We start from the raw sequence: 26024 nt of genomic DNA on the forward strand, positions 1-26024 counted from the left end.
AAACAGTATCCTTTCAGTTGAGCATACTAGCTCTTTGCCAGTCTACCGGAACTTGATGCTGTTGCGATGTTGTTGCTATGCAACCTCTTGCTAGCTACTTAGCATAACAAATTACAAAATTGTGTTCTTAAATTCAATCTGAAGTGCCAAATTCTGCTCGGAAATTCAGACCCAGCTAGCACAGTGGATCTAGGCCGATTCCGGCTGAGAGTTGGGGCACTAGGCTGAGAGTCAGACTCGGCCGAAGTCATGTGGCCCTTCGACAGTATTACTTATGGCTAGGATGCGGGGATTGGGCTCTGGCTGATTCCTGTGTGAGTTATCTGGCCCAAAATGTATTACTTGAGGCTCGGGCCGATTGGGACTACTCTCTGGCAGATGATTACACGGGCTGCTTTATATACAGTGGGGAGAACAAGTATTTGATAACCTGCAAAATCGGCAGTGTTTCCTACTTACAAAGCATGTAGAGGTCTGTAATTTTTATCAAAGGTACACTTCAACTGTGAGACGGAATCTTAAAACAAAAATCCAGAAAATCACATTGTATGATTTTTAAGTAATTAATTTGCATTTTATTGCATGACATAAGTATTTGATACATCAGAAAAGCAGAACTTAATATTTGGTACAGAAACCTTTCTGTGCAATTACAGAGATCATACGTTTCCTGTAGTTCTTGACCAGGTTTGCACACACTGCAGCAGGGATTTTGGCCATTCCTCCATACAGACCTTCTCCAGATCCTTCAGGTTTCGCGGCTGTCGCTGGGCAATACGGACTTTCAGCTCCCTCCAAAGATTTTCTATTGGGTTCAGGTCTGGAGACTGGCTAGGCCACTCCAGGACCTTGAGGTGCTTCTTACGGAGCCAATCCTTAGTGTCCCTGGCTGTGTGTTTCGGGTCGTTGTCATGCTGGAAGACCCAGCCACGACCCATCTTCAATGCTTTTACTGAGTATCCGCTCTCATTGTACTTCGGCTGCATATTTTCCGCCATTTCCTTCAAATCTGAAAACGATGTGAAGCCACGCCCATTTCCTTAAGAACTGCATTATGGGCCCTAAAGTACGGAAATAGTGTCCTCTGTGTGTATACTTCATATTTTGGTGAATTTAGTACAACATCCGGGAACTTTTGGCATACTAACTATATCCATACTATGACCAATAAGCTTACTATATATTCAATTCACTTCACAAATAGTACGGTTAGTGCAGTTTGTATGAGTATTCAAACACAGCTCAGGACTATGTGTTTGTGCCTGTTGTCGTGACTTTACGTTCATGTAATATTTAACTCATTAGGATTTGGGACCCCACAAGAGTGGTTCTTTAAAGAGTTAATTAACATGTCCTGAATTAAACTCTAAAAGGTCTTTACCTATTACATCCATAAACAGTCAACTTATCAATCATAACCTCATATCATCATTCTGAACAGTTGTGTCCTCCTTGCATCTGCAAGAACCTGAGCCTTACTTATGATTCAGTACTAAACAAAATGGTTTAATTATTTATTTACTAGCTAACTAAATGGCAACACAGGATAAACATACACACTTAATACATTAGAAACAGGTCCCTAGCAGACTGACAACAATATGGCAGCTTGTTACAAAAGACATGGAGAGAGAGAGAAACAGAGACACTTAACGCTGGTACATTTCGAAACTACTCTCACTTATACTTTGCACACGAACCGCCGCCCGCTTGGAGTAAAGAAATCGTGAATGTATTTACATGGAAATGCCTTGGTTCGCCATATATCTCTTTCGGAACCTGGCCTTCTTGGAAAGGGGGTTGGTTGGACCTTTTCGCGTCACGCTTGTATAATCTCCTAAAATCATATCCCTCTCATATCAAAAACTCAAATAATTTTTCATATTTAACGCACAATGCAGAGGATGCAAACTTTGTGCATATAGTATGTATACTTTAAGTTACAGTATTTCCTCTACAGTACAACATTTTTTATGACGTCACAAAATAACAACCAAACCGACATCAGTGTTCTTTTAGGTCACATCTGACCATTCCCCACGTTCTATATTAGAAATATTGTTCCAGTATTCGCTTTAGAACGTGTTAGAGTTTCGGCAGGAAAATGTCTGTGAAGCAAAGGCACATTCCTGTGGTGAACATTGGAGATATAGATGCTGAATGTTCTGTCCTTGATTTACATCAGGGTGTGAGCTGTCAATCCCCACCAGTTCCCTTCTCCCCCCTCTGCGGGTGAGAGGGGGTCTGGTTGAAGTTATTTATTGCAAAGCTGATCTGATCAATTTGGATCCTCACAGGAAAGTCATGACACTGTAGTGAATACGGTGTAGGTTATACATACACAGTGGTGTAAAGTACTTAAGTAGTTTTTGGGGGTATCTGTACTTTACTAATTATATTTTTGCCAACTTTTATTTCACTACATTCCTAAAGAAAATAATCTTAACATTCAGTGAAAGTTAAGGAAGTTATTCAAAAAACTCAAAATAACCAATAATTTCCATTCTCAGAGCGTTAATAAAACCTTAATGGAAAACTGTTAAGGAACCAGAGTAAAATGTTCTTAGAACCTCCCTGCAACCTAAAAATAAACATTCCCAGAACAGTCGAAATGTTCACTTCTGTTCTCAGAACGTTTAAAAAAAAACATACAGTTTTACCGGTCAGGAAACGTATGACTTTGTTTCCACAACCAATGTGAAACTAAGAACATACGTTCCCAAAACATTGCTTGACAGGCTTGATGGAGGTTAAAATGACACCTTACCAGATGGGAAGTACTTACTGCCTGGTCCCAGATCTGTTTGTGTCTCCATTGCTCATGTTTGGCAATGGATGACAATGAGTGACAACACACTGGGCACAAACTGGTGGAATCAATGTTGTTTCAATGTAATTTGTCAACGTATTGTGACGCGGAATCTACGTGGAAAAAAGTCATCTTGTTCAAAACTCTTGTTTTGATGGACAAATTTGAACCACATGATTATGTTATTATGGTAACAGAGACAAACCGTGTATAAATTATGCTGAATTTGTACCTTTTAAAACAACATCAGAACTTCAATGTTATATCCACTATCATAAAAAAACAATAGGCTGGGCATTAACTCCTACTGGAGAATTTATCTATCTACAGCTACCGTTTGATCTCTCATCCAGGGTTTTAACCAAGCCCAGCCCAATAGCTATGTGATATCGTGAGAATGAATGTTGAGAAATATCCACTTAAACTAAATAGATTCATTGTTACTATCGAATTCATTCCAAAGGGTAGGTTTAGCAGAGCAGAGGAAATGTGACCATACGTTATCACTCATAAATCATCAATGATGCTATTTAGGCCTATATAGCATTGCAAAGTCATGAACAGCTATTGTTTCAACCAGGGGTCAACTAAAAATAGACAATACATAGGCCTAGGGTTTAAAGCTCTGGTTGCTTTCAAATGTAATGATATTTACTGAAATCTATCGCTATGGCCGGTAGTTCACACGCCTATCTCCTCAGAGGAGGGAGGGGAGGACCATCCTCCTCAGGGAATTTCATAGAAAATAAAAATGGTAAAACATTTAAAAAGTTATCCTTTTTAGATAAAACTATACTAAATATAATCACATCACCAAATAATTGATTCAAACACACTATTCTTCAAAAGGTCTACAGTAGCCTCAACAGCACTCTGTCGGATAGCACCGTGGTGTAGCTGGAGGACAGCTAGCTTCTGTCCTCCTCTGGGTACATTGACTTCAATACAAAACCTAGGATGGTTTGTATTTAATAGGCTAATGTCTACAAATTAATAATTTATATGTTGAACTCATCTCATCCAAAAATCTAAGTTAAAGAATAGGACTTGCTTGGTCTCTCATCTAAAACTTGTAGTCAGCAGAGTGTGAAGTCCCCACAGCATCCACTCACTGTCTTCACCAACTCTCTATTCAGAGATCTCACAAAAAAAGAGTGAGCAAGCAAGAGGTACTGTACAGTACGTGATCCATTCCAAACTGTCTCTCTCTCTCTCATTTTCATGTGCCAAGTTCTTTGTGTTCTAGTTAGGTGTGATGACCGACAAAGTTACATGTTATAGCTTCCATTCCAGTTCTATCATACTGCAATGCCCATTGAATGCAGCTTATTCTCTTGTCCTAAATATGCTGCATACAGTTGGATCCATCCCACTTAGAGGGCATGGACATGGACACAGGGCACATCAATGATACATTCAGTGAGTTGAAACGTCAAAACGTTTCATATTTTAAAAAATATATACATAGAGCTGGCATGATTCCTAATTACACGAGGGAAAATGCTTTCTGTTCTACAAAATGCATTTTTATCAGAAAGTTTTGTAACGCTGCACCCTTCTGAACATACCCCTGAAAGAACAGGGAGTCTAAATTCACGATGTTCTACAGGGGGCTCCTCTCGATGTACAGTGCTGTAAAAAAAAGTATTTGCCCCCTTTCTAATGCTCTCTACTTTTGCATATTGTTTTTCCTGAATGTTATCAGATCTTCAACCAAAACCTAATATTAGATAAAGGGAACCTAAGTGAACAAATAACACAACAATGACACACTTATTTCATTAACAAAGTTATGCAACACCCAATGCCCCTGTGTAAAAAAGTAACTGCCCCCTTAAACTCAATAACTGGTTGTGCCATCTTTAGCTGCAAAGACTCCAACCAAACTCTTCCTGTAGTTGTTGATCAGTTTCTCATGTCGCTGTGGATTAATTTTAGCCCACTCTTCTATGAGGAACTGCTTTAACTCAACGAATTTGTGGGTTTTCAAGCATGAACTGCTCGTTTCAAGTCCTGCCACAACATCTCAATTGGGATTAGGTCTGGACTTTGACTAGGCCATTCAAAACGTCACATTTGAGAAGAATTCATGGTTCCTTCTATTAAGGCAAGTCGTTCAGGTCCTGAGGCAGCAAAGCATCCCCAAACCATCACACTACCACCATCATTCTTGACCATTGGTATAAGATTATTACTGTGGAATATAGTGCTGGGTTTTCAACAGGCATAATGGGACCCATGTCGTCCAAAAAGTTATACTTCTGACTCATCTGTCTGTAGAACATTCTTCCAAGAGTGTTGATGATCATCCAGGTACTTTTTGGCAAACTTGACTCAACCTTTTGGACGAGATGGGTCCCATTATGTCTGGCAAATAGGGAATGGTGTCAGCTCTATTCAGACGTTTCTATCTGCAACTTTCTGAATGTTTCACTTCACTCAATATACAGCCCCCCAAAAATGTTCAGGTCTGATTGGTTGACTAAGGGGACCCGTGATCATCAATCCCCCTTCCTATTGGCTGTTTGGATTGGCTGGATGATGATTTGCCAACGCCACTGTGCCACTCTCTTTAAATCGTCCTCCGTCTCCATTCACTGGATTCCTCATGTTACAGTCCCATATCTCGTCCTCTGACTCTTCTTCCTCCTCTTCCTCAGTATCGTCCAGTATCCTCCGTCCTTGCCACTCACCAGAGGTCACATCCCAATCTCCAGCCCTGCTTTCCCCCTTGAGTGGCCTGCCGTTGGAGTTCTCTCCATGGGCATGGCCCCCCTGTCCCTGGGCCTCTGCCAGCTCCTGGATGGTGGGCAGCTTGCACTGCTTGGGGCAGCGCTTCCTTAGGCCCATGAGGAAGGGCTGAGGGAGGGAAAATATGTCCACGTTTATGCCCAGGTCCATCCAGGTGAGGGCAGGGAAGCAGCATGGGTCCTTGAGGGTGTCGGTGAGCTGGCGAAGGACGGCACACGTCAGCTGGTTGCCGTTGAGCGCCAGCATCTGGGGGCAGGGCACCGTGGCCAGCAGCAGCAGTAGCAGTGCCTGTGTAACAGAGTGAGTAGGATGAAGATGCCCCTCGTCGCTGATGCATTTTCCCTACTAATGATTAAGGTTAAGATTGGGGGGGGGAAGCTGATCCTGGATCTGCACCTAAGGAAAACGTCACCCGGAGCATAACATAGTTGAACATGCATCCCTTGTATATTGTGACTTTCACCAAAATTGAGACACTAGTGTTCATATAGCACATAGTTACTAACTGGAGACAACTGGCTAGGGGAGGTGACTGTGTCTGTGCATTAGTAGGGTGTAACTTCCTTCCTCTGGAGAGATTCCTAGCTGTGCTGGAGATGGGTTTCACCATGAATATAAAACAAACTAACTAGAAACAATCTAAGGTTCGATCTCTGTGGGTTACACCATGGAGACCAAACTAACTAAACTCAGCAAAAAAAGAAACGTCCTCTCACTGTCAACTTAACATGTGTAAATATTTGTATGAACATAACAAGATTCAACAATTGAGACATAAACTGAACAAGTTCCACAGACATATGACTAACAGAAATGGAATAATGTGTCCCTGAACAAAGGGGGGAGGTCAAAATCAAAAGTACCAGTCAGTATCTGGTGTGGCCACCAGCTGCATTAAGTACTGCAGTGCATCTCCTCCTCATGGACTGCAGCAGATTTGCCAGTTCTTGCTGTGAGATGTTACCCCACTCTTCCACCAAGGCAACTGCAATTTCCCAGACATTTCTGGGGGGAATGGCTCTAGCCCTCACCCTCCAACCCAACAGGTCCCAGACGTGCTCAATGGGATTGAGATCCGGGCTCTTTGCTGGCCCTGGCAGAACACTGATATTCCTGTCTTGCAGGAAATCACGCACAGAACGGGCAGTATGACTGGTGGCATTGTCATGCTGGAGGGTCATGTCAGGATGAGCCTGCAGGAAGGGTACCACATGAGGGAGTAGTATGTTTCCTTGTAACGCAAAGCGTTGAGATTGCCTCCAATGACAACAAGCTCAGTCCGATGATGCTGTGACACACCGCCCCAGACCATGACGGACCCTCCACCTCCAAATCGATCCCGCTCCGGAGTACAGGCCTCGGTGTAACGATCATTCCTTCGACGATAAACGCGAATTCGACTGTCACCCCTGGTGAGACAAAACCGCGACTCGTCAGTGAAGAGCACTTTTTGACAGTCCTGTCTGGTCCAGCGACGGTGGGTTTGAGCTCATAGGTGATGTTGTTGCCAGTGAGGTCTGGTGAGGACCTGCCTTACAACAGGCCTTCAAGCCCTCAGTCCAGCCTCTCTCAGCCTATTGCGAACAGTCTGAGCCCTGATGGAGGGATTGTGCGTTCCTGGTGTAACTTGGGCAGTTGTTGCTGCCATCCTGTACCTGTCCCGCAGGTGTGATGTTCGGATGTACCGATCCTGTGTAGGTGTTGTTACACGTGGTCTGCCATTGCGAGGACAATCAGCTGTCTGTCCTGTCTCCCTGTAGCGCTGTCTTAGGCGTCTCACAGTACGGATATTGCAATTTATTTCCCTGGCAACATCTGCAGTCCTCATGCCTCCTTGCAGCATGCCTAAGGCATGTTCACGCAGATGAGCAGGGTCCCTGGGCATCTATCTTTTGGTGTTTTTCAGAGTCAGTAGAAAGGCCTCTTTTGAGTCCTAAGTTTTCATAACTGTGACCTTAATTCCCTACCGTCTGTAAGCTGCTAGTGTCTTAATGACCGTTCCAAAGGTGCATGTTCATTTATTGTTTATGGTTCATTGAACAAGCATGGGAAACAGTGTTTAAACCCTTTACAATGAAGATTGTAATTTTACGAATTATATTTGAAAGACAGGGTCCTGAAAAAGGGACGTTTCTTTTTTTGCTGAGTTTAGAAACAATCTAGGGTTTGATCTCTGTGGGTTACACAAGCTCTTGCTCAGTGTTGAATTTTCGTTTTATAACGTGAAATACTATGATTTTTGGTTCAACTGACAATGGGTCGTAGTCATGAAATATATTATACAAGCTGTATTCGTAATATTGAGAAGTTTTCATATGAACTGGTCCGTGAGCCCGCGAAACCCAACTCGAGGCTTCGCACACAGGCAACGTGCAGACAGAGGTGGGCAGCCAGGCGCTCCATGTCGGGTACACCCAGTGGCGCTCCAGAGTGGTCCATGGCGTCGCCCACGGGAGAGGAAGAGCGGGCGACTTTCAGACTGGGGAGAGGAGAGAAAAATAAGATGTAATGTCCTTGTGCACAGCAGAGAGTCTTGTTCCAAGTCTAATAAATGGTCTCTTTTGACCAGAGCACATATATTTGTAAAATATACACCTTTTAACACACACACAATTTTAAAAGAACACCAAAAATGAGGGGTCAATGACACTGAAAGTGCACACACACACACACACACACACACACACACACACACACTGTCAGTATTGACTGGCTGCTAAATGACAGCCTGCTCTCAGGTGAGCTTACTGATTCAGGGGGATCGAGATGGGACTTTGTTGGCTTCTGAGGTCAGGGCTGCGTCTTATTTAAAAGGAATGAGGCTAGGGAGAAATTATGGAAACTTACAGTGCCTTCAGAAAGTATGCATACCTGTTCACGTATTCCACATTTTGTTGTGGTACAGCATGAATTCAAAATGCATCAAATAGATTTTTATTCTCCCCCTACACACAATACCCCATAATGACAATGTGAAAACATGTTTTTAGAAATTGTAGCAAATGTATTGAAAATCAAATACAGAAATATCTAATTTACATAACACCCCTGAGTCAATACATGTTAGAATCACCTTTGGCAGCGATTATAGCTGTGAGTCTTTTTTGGGTAAGTTTCTAAGAGCTTTGCACACCTGGAATCTACAATATTTGCCGATTATTATTTTCAAAATTCTTCAAGCTCTGATATATTGGTTGTTGATCATTGCTAGACAACCATTTTCAAGTCATGCCATAGATGTTCAAGCAGATTTAAGTCAAAATTATAACTCAGCCACTCAGGAACATTCACTGTCTTCTTGGTAAGCAACTCCACTGTAGATCTGGCCTTGTGTTTTAGGTATTATCCTGCTGAAAGGGGACTTCATCTCCCAGTGTCTGGTGGAAAGCAGACAACCAGGTTTTCCTCTAGGATTTTGCCTGTGCTTAGCTCCATTCTGTTTCTTTTTTATCCTGAAAAACTCCTCAGTCCTTAATGATTACAAGCATACCCATAACATGATGCAGCCACAACTATGCTTGAAAATATGGAGAGTGGTACTCAGTAATGTGTTTTATTGGATTTGCCCCAAACATAACACTTTGTATTCAGGACAAAAAGTGTTTTGCAGTATTAGTTCAGTGCCTTGTTGCAAACAGGATGCATGTTTTGGAATATTTTTATTCTGTACAGGCTTCCTTCTTTTCACTCTTCCAATTAGGTTAGTATTGTGGAGTAACAACAATGTTGTTGATCCATCCTCAGGTTTGCCCTATCACAGCCATTAAACTCCATGTAACTATTTTAATGTCACCATGGTGAAATCGCTGAGCGGTTTCCTTCCTCTCCAGCAACGGCGTTAGGAAGGACACCTGTATCTTTGTAGTGACTGGGTGCATTGATACACCATCCAAAGTGTAATTAATAACTTCACCATGCTCAAAGGGATATATTCAATCTCTGCTTTTTTATGTTTTTACCCATCTTTGGGTAAACATTGGAAAACCACCCTGGTCTTTGTAGTTGAATCTGTGTTTTCAATTCGCTGCTCGACTGAGGGACCTTATAGATAACTGTATGTGTGGGGGTACAGAGATGAGGTACTCATTCAAACATCATGTTAGACACCATTATTGCACAGTGGGTCCATGCAACATATTGTGTGACTTGTTAAGCACATTTTTACACCTGAACTTATTTAGACTTGCCATAACAAAGTGGATGAATACTTATTGTCTCAAGACATTTCAGCTTTCCCTTTTTTATTAATTTGTAAAAATATATATTAAAAAAAATAAAACATAATTCCACTTTGACATTATAGGGTATTGTGTGTAAGCCAGCGGAAAAAAACTTTTCAATTTTAAATTCAGGCTGTAACACACCAACATTTTGAAAAAGGCAAGGGGTGTGAATACTTTCTGAAGGTAATGTAGATCACATTAGGCTTGGGCGGTATAGGCATACCGAGGTATTTTCAAATACCCATGGTATGATTTACAATACAGTCAATACACAGTTTGAATTTTTTCTGCTTGTTTTCTAATAGATTTTAATATTTGTTATTTTTAAATAAATACAGTTGAAGTCGGAAGTTACCATACACTTAGGTTGGAGTCATTAAAACTCTTTTTTTCTACCACTCCACAAATTTCTTGGTAACAAACTATAGTTTGGCAAGTCGGTTAGGACATCTACTTTGTGCATGACACAAGTCATTTTTCCAACAATTGTTTACAGACAGATTATTTCACTTGTAATTCACTGTATCACAATTCTAGTGGGTCAGAGGTTAACAAACACTAAGTTGACTGTGCCTTTAAACAGCTTGGAAAATTCCAGAAAATTATGTCATGGCATTAGAAGCTTCTGATAGGCTAATTTACATAATTTGAGTCAATTGGAGGTGTACCTGTGGATGTATTTCAAGGCCTACCTTCAAACTCAGTGCCTCTTTGCTTGACATCATGGGAAAATCAAAAGAAATCAGCCAAGACCTCAGAAAAAAAATTGTAGACCTCCACAAGTCTGGTTCATCCTTGGGAGCAATTTCCAAAGGCCTGAAGGTACCACGTTCATCTGTACAAACAATAGTACGCAAGTATAAACACCATGGGACCACGCAGCCATCATACCGCTCAGGAAGGAAACGCATTCAGTCTCCTAGAGATGAACGTACTTCAGTGCGAAAAGTGCAAATAAATCCCCGAACAACATCAAAGGACCTTGTGAAGATGCTGGAGGAAGCAGGTACAAAAGTATCTATATCCACAGTAAAACGAGTTCTATATCGACATAACCTGAAAGGCTGCTCAGCAAGGAAGAAGTCAATGCTCCAAAATCACCATTAAAAAAGCCAGACTACGTTTTGCAACTGCACATGGGGACAAACATCGTACTTTTTGGAGAAATGCTCTCTGGTCTGATGAAACAAAAATAGAACTGTTTGGCCATAATGACCATTGTTATGTTTGGAGGAAAAGGAGGAGGCTTGCAAGCCGAAGAACACCATCCCAACCGTGAAGAACGGGGGTAGCAGCATCATGTTGAGGGGGTGCTTTGCTGCAGGAGGGACTGGTGCACTTCAAAATAAATGGCAACATGAGGAAGGAAAATGATGTGGATATATTGAAGCAACATCTCAAGACATCAGTCAGGGAGTTAAAGCTTGGTCACAAATGGGTCTTCCAAATGGACAATGACCCCAAGCATACTTCCAAAGTTGTGGCAAAATGGTTTAAGGACAACAAAGTCAAGGTATTGGAGTGGCCATCACAAAGCCCTGACCTCAATCCTATAAAAAATGTGTGGGCAGAACTGAAAAAGTGTGTGCGAGCAAGGAGGCCTACAAACCTGACTCAGTTACACCAGCTCTGTCAGGAGGAATGGGCCAAAATTCACCCAACTTATTGTGGGAAGCTTGTGGAAGGCTACCCGAAACATTTGACCCAAGTTAAACAATTAAGGCAATGTTACCAAATACTAATTGAGTGTATGTAAACTTCTGACCCACCGGGAATGTGATGAAAGAAAATAAATCTGAATAAATCATTCCCTCTACTATTATTCTGACATTTCACATTCTTAAAATAAAGTGATGATCCTAACTGACCTAAGACAGGGAATATTTACTTAATTAATGTCAGATTAAATGTCAGGAATTGTAAAAAAAAAACTGAGTTTAAATGTATTTGGTGTATGCAAACTTCCAACTTCAACTGTACATGCAGTCAACTTGTGCACTACATAAAGCAGATTGCATTCTTAATTTCACCTGTTTCATATTTGAAGCCATTCCCTAAAGCAACTGATTGAGCCAATGACATGGTCTGTTTGTTTACAAAGAGCACATGGAGAAAACAGAAGTATCGTGATGTGACGATCCACTTGTGTGCAGTGAAAGAGAGGTGACCAAGTAACATTTGAAATTCACGACTAATGTTTGCCAGCTAATTATGTTAAAGGTATATGTTAACTACAGTGGAGGCTGGTGGCAGGAGCTATAGGAGGATGGGTTCATTGTAAATCAAATCAAATTTTATTGGTAACATACACATGGTTAGCAGATGTTAATGCGAGTGTAGCGAAATGCTTGTGCTTCTAGTTCCGACCGTGCAGTGATATCTAACAAGTAATCTAACAATTTCACAACAACTAAAGGAATGATTAAGAATATGTACATATAAATATATGGATGAGCGATGGCCGAACGGCATAGGCAAGATGCAGTAGATGGTATAGAGTACAGTATATAAATATGGGATGAGTAATGTAGGGTATGTAAACATTATTTAAAGGGGCATTGTTTAGGTGATACATTTATTACATCCAATTATTAATTATTAAAGTGGCTAGAGATTGAGTCTGTATGTTGGCAGCAGCCATTCAGTGTTAGTGATTTAGCTGTTTAACAGTCTGATGGCCTTGAGATTGAAAAACTGCTTCTATCTCTCGGCCCCAGCTTTGATGCACCTGTACTGACCTCGCCTTCTGGATGATAGCGGGGTGAACAGGCAGTGACTCGGGTGGTTGTTGTCCTTGATGATCTTTTTGGCCTTCCTGTGACATTGGGAGGTGTAGGTGTCCTAAAGGGCAGGTAGTTTGCCCCCGGTGATACGTTGTGCAGACCTCACTACCCTCTGGAGAGCCTTACGGTTGTGGGCGGAGCGGTTGCCATACCAGGCGGTGATACAACCCGACAGGATGCTCTCGATTGTGCATCTGTAAAAGTTTGTGGGTGTTTTTGGTGACAAGCTAAATTTCTTCCGTTTCCTGAGGTTGAAGAGACGCTGTTGCGCCTTTTTCACCACGCTGTCTGAATGGGTGGACCATTTCAGTTTGTCCATGATGTGTACGCCGAGGAACTTAAAACTTTCCACCTTCTCCACTACTGTCCCGTCGATGTGGATAGGGGAGTGCTCCCTCTGCTGTTTCCTGAAGTCCACGATCACCTCCTTTGTTTTGTTAACATTGAGTGTGAGGTTATTTATTACACCACGCTCCGAGGGCCCTCCCTGTAGGCCGTCTGCTGTTGTTGGTAATGAAGCCCACCACTGTAGAGTTGTCTGCAAACTTGATGATTGAGTTGGAGGCGTGCATGGCCACGCAGTCATGGGTGAACAGGGAGTACAGGAGAGGGCTGAGAACACACCCTTGTGAGTCCCCAGTGTTGAGGATCAGCGGGGTGGAGATGTTGTTTCCTACCCTTACCACCTGGGGGCGGCCCATCAGAAAGTCCAGGACTCAGTTGCACAGGGCGGGGTCGAGACCCAGGGTTGCGAGCTTAATGACGTGTTTGGAGGGTACTATGGTGTTAAATGCTGAGCTGTAATCGATGAACAGCATTCTTACATAGGTATTCTTCTTGTCTAGATGGGTTAGGGCAGTGTGATTGCGTTGTCTGTGGACCTATTGGGGCGGTAAGCAAATTGGAGTGGGTCTAGGAAGTCAGGTAGGGTGGAGGTGATATGATCCTTGACTAGTCTCTCAAAGCACTTCATGATGACGGCAGTGAGTGTTACAGGGCGATAGTTGTTTAGCTCAGTTACTTTAGCTTTCTTGGGAACAGGAACAATGGCCCTCTTGAAGCATGTGGGAACAGAGATTGATTGAATATGTCCGTAAACACACCAGCCAGCTGGTCTGCGCATGCTCTGAGGACGCGGCTATGGATGCCGTCTGGGCCGGCAGCCTTGCGAGGGTTAACACGTTTAAATGTTTGACTCACGTTGGCTGAGGTGAAGGAGAGCCCGCAGGTTTTGGTAGCGGGCCGTGTCAGTGGCACTGTATTGTACTCAAAGCGAGCAAAGAAGTTGTTTAGTTTGTCTGGGAGCAAGACATCAGTGTCCGCGACGGGGCTGTTTTTCTTTTTGTAGTCCGTGATTGACTGTAGACCCTGCCACATACGTCTCGTGTCTGAGCCGTTAAATTGCGACTCTACTTTGTCTCTATGCTGACGCTTAGCTTGTTTGATTGCCTTGCGGAGGGAATAGCTACACTGTTTGTATTCGGTTATGTTTCCGGTCGCCTTGCCATGATTAAAAGCAGTAGTTTGCGCTTTCAGTTTTGCGCGAATGCTGCCATCAATCCACAGTTTCTGGTCGGGGAAGGTTTTAATATTCCCCGTGGATACCACATCACCGATGCACTTGCTAATAAACTCGCTCACCGAATCAGCGTATACATCAATGTTATTGTCCAATTCTATCCGGAACATATCCCAGTCCACGTGATCGAAGCAATCTTGAAGCGTGGAATCAGATTGGTCGGACCAGCGTTGAACAGACCTGAGCACGGGCGTTTCCTGTTTTAGTTTCTGTCTATAGGCTGGGAGCAACAAAATGGAGTCGTGGTCAGATTTGCCAAAAGGAGGGCGAGGGAGGGCTTTGTATGCGTCGTGGAAATTAGAGTTGCAATGGTCCAGAGTTTACCAGCCCGGGTCACGTATTCGATATGCTGATAAAATTTAGGGAGCCTTGTTTTCAGATTAGCCTTGTTAAAATCCCCAGCTAAAATAAATGCAGCCTCAGGATATGTGGTTTCCAGTTTACATAGAGTCCAATGAAGTTCTTTCAGGGCCATTGAGGTGTCTGCTTGGGGGGGATATACACGACTGTGATTATAATCGAAGAGAATTCTCTTGGTAGATAATGTGGTCTGCATTTGATCGTAAGGAATTCTAGGTCAGGTGAACAAAAGGACTTGAGTTCCTGTATGTTGTTATGATCACACCATGACTCGTTAATCATAAGGCATACACCCCGCCCTTCTTCTTACCAGAGAGATGTTTGTTACTGTCTGCGCGATGCGTGAAGAAACCAGGTGGCTGTACCGACTCTGATAACGTATCCCAAGTGAGCCATGTTTCCGTGAAACAAAGAATGTTACAATATCTGATGTCTCTCTGGAAGGCAACCCTTGCTCGAATTGCGTCTACCTTGTTGTCAAGAGACTGGACATTAGCGAGTAGTATACTCGGGAGCGGTGGGCGATGTGCCCTTCTACGGAGCCTGACCAGAAGACCGCTCCGTCTGCGGCGCCGTTGTTTTGGGTCGCTTACTGGGATCCGATCCATTGTCCTGGGTGGTGGACCAAACAGAGGATCCGCTTCGGGAAAGTCGTATTCCTGGTCGTAATGTTGGTAAATTGACGTTGCTCTTATATCCAATAGTTCCTCCTGGCTGTATGTAATAAGACTTAAGATTTCCTGGTGTAACAGTGTAAGAAATAATACGTAAAAATCAAAATACTGCATAGTTTCCTAATAACACGAAGCGAGGTGTCCTTCTCTGTCGGCGCAAAGAGAGTTAATGGCTGGAATGGAAAATATGGAATGGAGTCAAACGTGATTTCCAAATGTTTGTTGTGCTTGTTACCATTCCATTTCGACCATTACAATGATCCCGTCCTTCCATCAGCCTCCGCTGGTTAACTATCTAAGATGTGCCAAATCAATTCTCTCCAGCTCAGGGCTCCAGTTGTGCATTTGGTTTGCTAACTTGCTAGCTAAGTGGTTAGCTTGCAAGATCAAGCTTCTTGGTTACAGCAGAGACAATCAATCCCCTTCCTGGATCAAGATCCCTAATACCTACTATTTGTTTTGTGCATGTAACAAACTGAGTAGCCTTTTAAGAAATTGTATTAACTTTGAGCTGGGTTATCTGTCCTTGCGCTTCGTTTTTGTTTGCGCTTGTTAGCTTTTAGCTGGTGTCCGCTATGGGAATAGTACTTTGAAAGAAATAGCAGTATACGCCGGTATGGTACAGGAATGGTATGACGGTATAAAAATCTGGACACCGCCCCACCCTAGATCACATTGTCATCTTGCACCCCAGTGTATTTACAGACAAAGTTATGTGAAGAATAAAACGAACAGAAATTAATATTTGTCTTTATCTCGATGATTAGAGGTTCCAAAACTGGAGACGTTACAAAAAGGGACCACTCCCCTACCGTCCTCTCCTATCTCTGTGTCAGCACTAATTGCCTCCTGACGAGGGGCAGGGAACTTATTTTAACGGAGCTTAATGCTAGAAAATGGCATTTTACTCATTTAACCTCTCTAGGGTATGTGGGACGGTAGCGTCTCACCTCGTCAACAGCCAGTGAAACTGCAGGGCTCCAAATTCAAAACAACAGAAATCCTATAATTCAAATTCCTCAAACATACATGTATTTTACACCATTTTAAAGATACACTTGATGTAAATCCAGCCACAGTGTCCGATTTCAACTAGGCTTTATGACGAAAGCAAACCAAACGATTAAAAAAGTTCATATATTTATATCCAAAAATCGCGTTTACATTGGCGCGTTATGTTCAGTAGTTCCAAAACATCCGGGGATTTTGCAGAGAGCCACATCAATTTACAGAAATACTCATCATAAATGTTGATGAAAATACTAGTCTTACACATTGAATTTTAGGTCCAATTCTCCTTAATGCAACCACTGTGTCAGATTTCAAAAAAACTTTACAGAAAAAGCAAACCATGCAATAATCTGAGTACGGCGCTCAGACGACAAATCAACCCAAAGAGATATCCGCCATGTTGGAGTCAACATAAGTCAGAAATAGCATTATAAATATTCACTTACCTTTGATGATCTTCATCAGAATGCACTCCCTGGAATCCCAGTTCCACAATAAATGTGTGTTTTGTTCGATAATGTCCATTATTTATGTCCAAATTCCACCTTGTTGTTTGCGCGTTCAGTACACAATCTAAACTCACGACGCACGTGGAAGTCCAGCGGAAAGTATGGACGAAAAGTCAAAAAAGTTCCGTTACAGTCCGTAGAAACATGTCAAACGATGTTTTTAACATAAATCTTCAATAATGTTCCAACCGGAGAATTCCTTTGTCTTCAGAAAAGCAAATGGAACAGAGCTCGCTCTCACGTGAACGAGCGTCACGAGCTCAAATCATTCTGCCAGACCTCTGACTCATTCCCCTCTCATTCGGCCCCACTTCACAGTAGAAGCATTAAACAAGGTTCTATAGACTGTTGACATCTAGTGGAAGCCTTGGGAAGTGCAACATGACCCCATTTCCACTGTATCTTGGATAAGCAAAGAGTTGAAAACCTACAAACCTCAGATTTCCCACTTCCTGGTTGGATTTTTTCTCCGGTTTTTGCCTGCCATATGAGGTCTGTTATACTCACAGACATCATTCAAACAGTTTTAGAAACTTCAGAGTGTTTTCTATCCAGATCTACTAATAATATGCATATCCTAGGATCTGGGCCTGAGTAGCAGGCAGTTTACTCTGGTCACGCTCTTCATCCGGACTTGAAAATACTGCCCCCTACCCCAAAGAAGTTAATGCCTCATCATCTCCAACAGACATAGTGGGCAGAAGATCGGTTCCCGTTCCTGTATTCCAGATGATAGAAGTTGCCTCTCACTGTTGATCCAGAATCAGATATATTTCATCCTCCTAATAGTTACGGCTAGGTTTGGTGGTAGGATAATCTGATCCTATATCTGAGGTTAGGGCCAACCTTTACATCACCACAAGCAGAAAGGTAGTGATTGGTCTGAATTTACATTGGGTCCCCTGCCACTGTAGTAGAAAGTATGTTTGTATCATCCTAATACGGTAGTATGCGTTTGTAAGTGTAACAGAGGTGGTTCTGAACCATGCTCGGTGGTAAGTAACCTTGCCTGAGACCTGAAAACATGCGTTGGCTTCCCAAGCGAATGCATAGGCTTTAGCTCAACAGGATAACACAGTTTTGTGGAACATAGTAGACTACAGGTGTATGAGAGAATTGGGGCATACACTGAGTGTACAAAGCATTAGGAACACATTCCTAATATTGAGTTGCACCCTCTTTTGCCATCAGAACAGCCTCAATTCAACGGGGCATGGACTCTGCAAGGTGTCGAAAGCGTCCCGCAGGGATTCAGCCCCATATTGACTCCAATGCTTCCCACAGTTGTGTCAAGTTGGCTGGATGTCCTTTGGGTGGTGGACCAGTCTTGATACACACAGGAAACTGTTCAGTGTGAAAAACCCAGCAGCGTTGCAGTTCTTGACACACTCATACCGGTGCGCCTGGCAAATAAAATAAAATTGTATTTGTCACATGCGCCGAATACAACAAGTGTCGACTTTACCGTGAAATGCTTACTTACGAGCCCTTACCCAACAATGCAGTTAAAAAGTATGACATATAATAGATACAAATAATATAGTAACACAATAAAAGAACAATGACGAGGCTATATACAGGCTACATACAAAGAGTACAGGTACCTAATCAGTGTACTAGGGTATGAGGTAGTTGGGGTGATTGATTGAGGTAATATGTACATGTAGGTAGGGGTGAAAAGCAGAAAGTCTGCGTAGCAATTTAATGAACTGTTCAACAGTATTCTGACTTTGTGGTAGAAGCTGTTCAGGAGCCTTTTGGTCCCAGACTTGGTGCTCTGGTACCGCTTGCCGTGCAGTAGCAGAGAGAACAGACTGTGACTTGGGTGGCTGGAGTCTGACAATTTTTAGGGCCTTCCTCTGACACTGCCTGGTATAGAGGTCCTGGATGACAGAGAGCTTGGCCCCAGTGATGTACTGGGCCGTACACTCATGCCAAGCAGTTGCCATACGAAGACGTGATGCAGCCAGTCAAGATTCTCCCGATGGTGCAGCTGTATAACTTTTTGAGGATCTGAGGGCCCATGCACCTACTACCATATCCTGTTCAAAAGCACTTACATATGTTGTCTTGCCCCTTCACCCTCTGAATGGCACACATACACAATCCATGTCTCAATTGTCTCAAGACTTAAAAATCCTTCTTTAACCGGTCTCCTCCGCTTCATCTACACTGATTGAAGTGGATTTAACAAGTGACATCAATAAGGGATCATCGCTCTCACCTGGTTTCACCTGGTCAGTCTAATGGTTTGTACACTAACAGTACAAATCCCTCCATAAGAGCCCTTGATTGGCTTTTCATTCCATCATTGACTTCGCAAGCTGCGGAACATCCCATGAATTCATCCCCGATATAGAGACTGTGAGTAGGTATTGTGAGGGTACTTGGATTAGAAAGGAGACATTTTCTGCACCATATAGGTACAACTGGCAGCCGGAATCGCTTTCAGGATATCATGCACTAGCATTAGCACGCGCAACACCCACACGTCTTTCTGCACAATAGTTACTGTAAAAAGGTGCTGCTAGCATCTGGAATCCCTTAGAGTATATCAAGCCCTACCATTAGCACAACAAACGAGTATCTCCCAGTTGCAGAGGCATCCAAACAATGCGGTGGCTGCACTAAGCCTGGGGTTAAGTGCTAGCGCCATGTGCCGGGGAAGAGGGAGACGGGCGCGAACACGAACATACAGAAGCAGCCAGGAGAGAGAGAGTCGCATTGAAGCTAATCGCATTAGTACAGTAGTACAAGCCTTTCGCATTCCTTCCAGCTTATTCCCCCGTAACAATAGCAAAGAATGAGAGGAATTTTTAGGGGTGATGGCAAGGGAGACGGAGAGAGAGAAAGAGAGTGTTCCAGAACATGTGGGTCTCTGACCTCCTTCTGCCCCCAACATGGCAGTACACAGTCACACACACACTTTTCTCTGTTGTGAAGGAACCCTCTAAAGCTGGCTAGAGATTTCATCGCTCTTCTTTATCTCATTTTTTCCTATTTTCTTCTGTGTACCCAACACATTATCACAAATTGTGAAATAGACACAAATTACTTATTTGAAATTTGTGACAGGCACACGAAAAGAAAAAAAAAATTCTGCCCAATAATTTCCTTATAAGGCATGTGTCCAGTACGCAATATTCTTCATAAATAATTCTAATTCCAAGGCTAGGGTTTAGGGTTAGAGATAAGACAATCAGAATACGTTTTTTCCTCCCCCAAAATAGCTCCGTCTCACGATTCCCGAGCATGAAACGTTCAATGTGCTGCATGGCTATAATGACGAAAAACAGATTTCATGGAATTGAATAGTGGACTTTTGCACAGATGGGGCTCCATCTATGGCAGGATGGCAGGCAGGCCTGTGCACTCTAGTTATGAATGTGTCTCCCTCTGCCATATGGACGCATTGTATTATACACTGAGAGCAATTGGCGGCAAAAGAGCTGAGCACAGAACTAGATAGATATACTGAGATATACTGCAGCAGGTAACTTCGATTGTAATCTCCATTAAATCCCATCCACTGTGCAAAACTATGTGGAGATTACATAATGACAGTTTTTTTTTCACATAGTTGGGGTCGCAAACATTTTCAGATGGGGTTATGGAACAAAAAAGTTTGGGAAGCCCTGGGTTAGGGTTAGCTAACATGCTAGCAAAATAGTTAAAAAGTTGTAAGTAGTTGCAAAATTGCTAAAATGCCAAAGTTGTGCATCATGTGATTCAAACTTTTGGGTTGCTAGACCTTCCTGCTAAATGCCCACCCATCCTCCCTGACTGACCAACCTCCCTACTATTGTTTCTGTCTTAAGTAACCTACTGCCTTCATCTGTGATTGAAATACACTGTATAAGAATAGTGTGGTGGCCATTTTTTTCTGCGTGTCTCTCTGTCACAATTTTTTTTTCACAATATTTTGTGATAGTGAGTTGGTGTACCACAATTCAGCTTTTAGCTGCTAATGTGTACAATATTACCTATAAACATTCTTGCATGCGTGTGTTTGCAGTTGACACTGTACTAGGTGTGCGTCCCAAATAGCATCATATTCCCTAAACAGTATAGTGCACTAACTTTGACCACACTACTTTTGACCAGAACCTCATGGGCCTTGGTCAAAAGTAGTGCAATATGTAGGGAATCGGGTGACATTTGAGACGCACAGAGGTGTTTGAGTGGGAAGAAGTATTAGTGAGTGTGTTCCCCACCTGTGTGGCGGAGGTAAAGTGATGATCCATTAACCTGTGAAGAGCTATTGTCTTATCTGTCTCTGAGCTCCCCATTGGTAGAAAGGATCAATTGAGGCAATGCCTATAACCAGACTAATGACACAGTCAGTCAAACGTGTGTGTGTGTGTGTGTGCCTGCGTGAGTAAGTGGATTCGTGAATGAGTGCATGCATGTGTGTGATGAGTGCAGGTGTTCTGTCGTAGGGGCAGTGGCCTCACCTGGGCTGAGGCTTGCTCTTCAGGAGCCCCTGCCTTCGCCACTTGGAGTGAGGGCTCAGGTGTTACATCAACTGATGACACACCTTCTCCATAGCACCCAGGGAATCCCGTTCCTGAGAAGGAAAAGAAAGAAAGAGGCAGAGAGAACATTCAGAAGTGTGTCAGAGCATGTGATGGAAAATGTTATTGTGTGAAGAGACTTTTGTCTTTTGTGTCATATATAATACTTGGTTCCTGTCTGTGCTTGGTAAAGATATGGGGGGGGGGGGGGGGGGCATGACCCCCTCCTTAGGACCATTTGGCAGAATGCCCAGATTATGTTTTATATGTTGAAATGATGCTGCCAGACACATGCAGGAACCAACCATTGAACCATGCAAATATAACTTGTATGTTTAAGCAATATACTGTATAAGAGAACTAACGGGACTCCCCGACAGAGCTCACTTCAGACTGGTACTTTATGTATCCATGTTTGACTGACCTCTCCAGCTTGCTGTTAATAAACATTGATTCATCTAAGATTGACTTCAGGTGTCCCTGGAGGTAATTTCCACGACCAGCGAATGAGAGTGAGTGATGTTATTGGACCTTCCTTTTCATAACAGCCTTGACTTGTAGCCCAGCATGTTTTCTTTCCATGTCTGCTGCCAGAGCATATATTGACTGGGCCTGTATTGATCCCTGAGGCACTCCCCTGTCTTGACTGGTTCTGAAGAGGATTTACACAGCCCAGCTAGCACATTTGGTTCCTTGGAAGTTCTGGGAACGTAACTCTTTGGTTTCCGATTGGTTCGGAGAACAAAGCCATACGTTTCCTGACTGGTAAAACAATGTTTTTTTAAACATTCTGAGAACAGAAGTGAAAATTTCACCTATTCTGGGAACATACATTTTTAGGTTGCAGGGAAGTTCTGTGAACATTTTACTCTGGTTTAATTAACATTCTGAGAAGAGAATTTATAAGTTGAGGTTTTTGAATAACATTTACATTTACATTTAAGTCATTTAGCAGACGCTCTTATCCAGAGCGACTTACAAATTGGTGCATTCACCTAATGACATCCAGTGGAACAGCCACTTTACAATAGTGCATCTAAATCTTTTAAGGGGGGGGGGGGGGGGCAGAAGGATTGCTTTATCCTATCCTAGGTATTCCTTGAAGAGGTGGGGTTTCAGGTGTCTCCGGAAGGTGGTGATTGACTCCGCTGTCCTGGCGTCGTGAGGGAGTTTGTTCCACCATTGGGGTGCCAGAGCAGCGAACAGTTTTGACTGGGCTGAGCGGGAACTGTACTTCCTCAGTGGTAGGGAGGCGAGCAGGCCAGAGGTGGATGAACGCAGTGCCCTTGTTTGGGTGTAGGGCCTGATCAGAGCCTGAAGGTACGGAGGTGCCGTTCCCCTCACAGCTCCGTAGGCAAGCACCATGGTCTTGTAGCGGATGCGAGCTTCAACTGGAAGCCAGTGGAGAGAGCGGAGGAGCGGGGTGACGTGAGAGAACTTGGGAAGGTTGAACACCAGACGGGCTGCGGCGTTCTGGATGAGTTGTAGGGGTTTGATGGCACAGGCAGGGAGCCCAGCCAACAGCGAGTTGCAGTAATCCAGACGGGAGATGACAAGTGCCTGGATTAGGACCTGCGCCGCTTCCTGTGTGAGGCAGGGTCGTACTCTGCGGATGTTGTAGAGCATGAACCTACAGGAACGGGCCACCGCCTTGATGTTAGTTGAGAACGACAGGGTGTTGTCCAGGACCACGCCAAGGTTCTTAGCGCTCTGGGAGGAGGACACAATGGAGTTGTCAACCGTGATGGCGAGATCATGGAACGGGCAGTCCTTCCCCGGGAGGAAGAGCAGCTCCGTCTTGCCGAGGTTCAGCTTGAGGTGGTGATCCGTCATCCACACTGATATGTCTGCCAGACATGCAGAGATGCGATTCGCCACCTGGTCATCAGAAGGGGGAAAGGAGAAGATTAATTGTGTGTCGTCTGCATAGCAATGATAGGAGAGACCATGTGAGGTTATGACAGAGCCAAGTGACTTGGTGTATAGCGAGAATAGGAGAGGGCCTAGAACAGAGCCCTGGGGGACACCAGTGGTGAGAGCGCGTGGTGAGGAGACAGATTCTCGCCACGCCACCTGGTAGGAGCGACCTGTCAGGTAGGACGCAATCCAAGCGTGGGCCGCGCCGGAGATGCCCAACTCGGAGAGGGTGGAGAGGAGGATCTGATGGTTCACAGTATCGAAGGCAGCCGATAGGTCTAGAAGGATGAGAGCAGAGGAGAGAGAGTTAGCTTTAGCAGTGCGGAGCGCCTCCGTGATACAGAGAAGAGCAGTCTCAGTTGAGTGACTAGTCTTGAAACCTGACTGATTTGGATCAAGAAGGTCATTCTGAGAGAGATAGCAGGAGAGCTGGCCAAGGACGGCACGTTCAAGAGTTTTGGAGAGAAAAGAAAGAAGGGATACTGGTCTGTAGTTGTTGACATCGGAGGGATCGAGTGTAGGTTTTTTCAGAAGGGGTGCAACTCTCGCTCTCTTGAAGACGGAAGGGACGTAGCCAGCGGTCAGGGATGAGTTGATGAGCGAGGTGAGGTAAGGGAGAAGGTCTCCGGAAATGGTCTGGAGAAGAGAGGAGGGGATAGGGTCAAGCGGGCAGGTTGTTGGGCGGCCGGCCGTCACAAGACGCGAGATTTCATCTGGAGAGAGAGGGGAGAAAGAGGTCAAAGCACAGGGTAGGGCAGTGTGAGCAGAACCAGCGGTGTCGTTTGACTTAGCAAACGAGGATCGGATGTCGTCGACCTTCTTTTCAAAATGGTTGACGAAGTCGTCTGCAGAGAGGGAGGAGGGGGAGGAGGATTCAGGAGGGAGGAGAAGGTGGCAAAGAGCTTCCTAGGGTTAGAGGCAGATGCTAGGAATTTAGAGTGGTAGAAAGTGGCTTTAGCAGCAGAGACAGAAGAGGAAAATGTAGAGAGGAGGGAGTGAAAGGATGCCAGGTCCGCAGGGAGGCGAGTTTTCCTCCATTTCCGCTCGGCTGCCCGGAGCCCTGTTCTGTGAGCTCGCAATGAGTCGTCGAGCCACGGAGCGGGAGGGGAGGACCGAGCCGGCCTGGAGGATAGGGGACATAGAGAGTCAAAGGATGCAGAAAGGGAGGAGAGGAGGGTTGAGGAGGCAGAATCAGGAGATAGGTTGGAGAAGGTTTGGGCAGAGGGAAGAGATGATAGGATGGAAGAGGAGAGAGTAGCGGGGGAGAGAGAGCGAAGGTTGGGACGGCGCGATACCATCCGAGTAGGGGCAGTGTGGGAAGTGTTGGATGAGAGCGAGAGGGAAAAGGATACAAGGTAGTGGTCGGAGACTTGGAGGGGAGTTGCAATGAGGTTAGTGGAAGAACAGCATCTAGTAAAGATGAGGTCAAGCGTATTGCCTGCCTTGTGAGTAGGGGGGAAGGTGAGAGGGTGAGGTCAAAAGAGGAGAGGAGTGGAAAGAAGGAGGCAGAGAGGAATGAGTCAAAGGTAGACATGAGGAGGTTAAAGTCACCCAGAACTGTGAGAGGTGAGCCGTCCTCAGGAAAGGAGCTTATCAAGGCATCAAGCTCATTGATGAACTCTCCAAGGGAACCTGGAGGGCGATAAATGATAAGGATGTTAAGCTTGAAAGGGCTGGTAACTGTGACAGCATGGAATTCAAAGGAGGCGATAGACAGATGGGTAAGGGGAGAAAGAGAGAATGACCACTTGGGAGAGATGAGGATCCCGGTGCCACCACCCCGCTGACCAGAAGCTCTCGGGGTGTGCGAGAACGCGTGGGCAGACGAAGAGAGAGCAGTAGGAGTAGCAGTGTTATCTGTGGTGAGCCATGTTTCCGTCAGTGCCAAGAAGTCGAGGGACTGGAGGGACGCATAGGCTGAGATGAGCTCTGCCTTGTTGGCCGCGGATCGGCAGTTCCAGAGGCTACCGGAGACCTGGAACTCCACGTGGGTCGTGCGGGCTGGGACCACAAGGTTAGGGTGGGCGCGGCCACGCGGTGTGAAGCGTTTGTATGGTCTGTGCAGAGAGGAGAGAACAGGGATAGACAGACACATAGTTGACAGGCTACAGAAGAGGCTACGCTAAAGCAAAGGAGATTAGAATGACAAGTGGGCTACACGTCTCGAATGTTCAGAAAGTTAAGCTTACGTTGCAAAAAAAATAAATAAAATAAAAGATCTTATTGACTAAAATGATATAGTACTGCTGGCTGGTGAAGTAGCCTGGCTAGCAGTAGCTGCGTTGTTGAAAGTGAAGCTGGCTAGGTGACCTCGACAATTTCTCTAAATTTCTCTAAACTACACAATTATCATGGATACAAGGACAGCAAAGACAACTAGCTAACACTACGCTAATCAAGTCGTTCCGTTGCAATGTAAGTTTCTACAGTGCTGCTATTCGGTAGAAGTTGGCTAGCTAGCAGTGTTAGCTAGCAGTGTTGGCTAGGTAGGAGGACGGCAGCGCGGCAGGCGAAAATAGCTGGCTAGCTAACCGATAATTACTCAAAGCTACACAATTATCTTAGATACAAAGCTAGCAAAGAAAACTATGTAGCTAGCTAACACTACACAAATCAAGTCGTTCCGTTGTAATGTAATCGTTTCTACAGTGCTGCTAATCGGTGGCTAGCTGGCTAGCTAGCAGGGTTGACTACCTTACGTTACGTTAGGACGAGAATACCTGGCTAGCGAACCTCAGCGAACCTCGATAACTACACAATTATCTTTGATACAAAGACGGCTATGTAGCCAGCTAAGTAGCTAGCTAAGATCAAACAAATCAAAGATAGCAAAGACAACTGTGTAGCCAGCTAACACTACACTAATCAAGTCGTTCCGTTGTAATGCACTCGTT

The 26024-nt window shown here is 44.2% G+C and overlaps 1 pseudogene; it reads right to left on the reverse strand.

The window, feature by feature from the left end:
* Positions 1–586: 586 nt before the first annotated feature.
* The window catches only part of LOC129819933 (leucine-rich repeat-containing protein 75A-like), a 32912-nt pseudogene continuing 7474 nt past the window's right edge, over positions 587–26024 (reverse strand).

Source organism: Salvelinus fontinalis, chromosome 2 (genome assembly GCF_029448725.1).
Source record: "Salvelinus fontinalis isolate EN_2023a chromosome 2, ASM2944872v1, whole genome shotgun sequence".
Lineage (NCBI taxonomy): Eukaryota > Metazoa > Chordata > Actinopteri > Salmoniformes > Salmonidae > Salvelinus > Salvelinus fontinalis.